The sequence below is a fragment of the Trachymyrmex septentrionalis genome, unplaced genomic scaffold (assembly GCF_001594115.1).
Source record: "Trachymyrmex septentrionalis isolate Tsep2-gDNA-1 unplaced genomic scaffold, Tsep1.0 scaffold83, whole genome shotgun sequence".
In the NCBI taxonomy this organism is placed as follows: domain Eukaryota; kingdom Metazoa; phylum Arthropoda; class Insecta; order Hymenoptera; family Formicidae; genus Trachymyrmex; species Trachymyrmex septentrionalis.
In genome coordinates, this window is record NW_017306018.1 from 2,130,643 (window position 1) to 2,131,398 (window position 756).

At 27.0% G+C, this 756-nt stretch overlaps 1 protein-coding gene across 2 annotated transcripts in view; it reads left to right on the forward strand.

Moving 5' to 3' along the window:
• The window catches only part of LOC108754967 (probable RNA methyltransferase CG11342), a 25,039-nt gene that overhangs the window by 22,212 nt on the left and 2,071 nt on the right, over window positions 1-756 (forward strand). The window lies entirely within an intron of this gene.

Here is a 756-nt window from a genome sequence, read left to right on the forward strand (position 1 = left end):
TAGTTTTAGATGGTTTATATGTTATCTACATAAATAGCATATATCTCTAAATCTTTTAGAGTGAATCACACTCTGAAGAATGAAATCTCATTCTTGTAATGCTTACGTTGAAAGTAACTTTATTTTTGTACGTGTGAAATAGCGGGAAACTCAACGTTTTAAGGCAAATTACGATTTCGAAAACTGAGTGTTTAATATCATATGAAATGGATTGCTCAATTCAGTTCCATTTCTCAATTTGCTGTATGACAGGAAATAATTTACAATGTTGCGTGTAATATAGCAATAGTATTTATACGATGACAACACAATGACGACACTGACGAGTGGCAAAGAGATGGAAAGATTAAAAGGTAAGCTAATTTTTCAATATTAGCTCAATTTTCATTCTTTAAAGTGAGATTTCACACCAAAGAATTTAAAGAGTGTTATAAATATTTCTTCATATATGTATTTACTTATATTTATATTTAATCCGTGACTCACGAAACTTATGAAATGTATTACAATAATTATCTATTGATTCGAGACAATTGACTTTCAGACAGCCTTTCAACATTAATCGTATGATTTAAAAAACACCTATAAGCTTACTATTTCTGTGATTACTTTATTCTGGAATTTTTTAGAGAGAAATTCATAACAATGCAATGATACGAGTTGATCAATTTCGTGATTTGTTATAAATATATATATATATATATATATATAACTTTACAAATACTTTCTAAAGATGTCAAAATATACATAAAAATT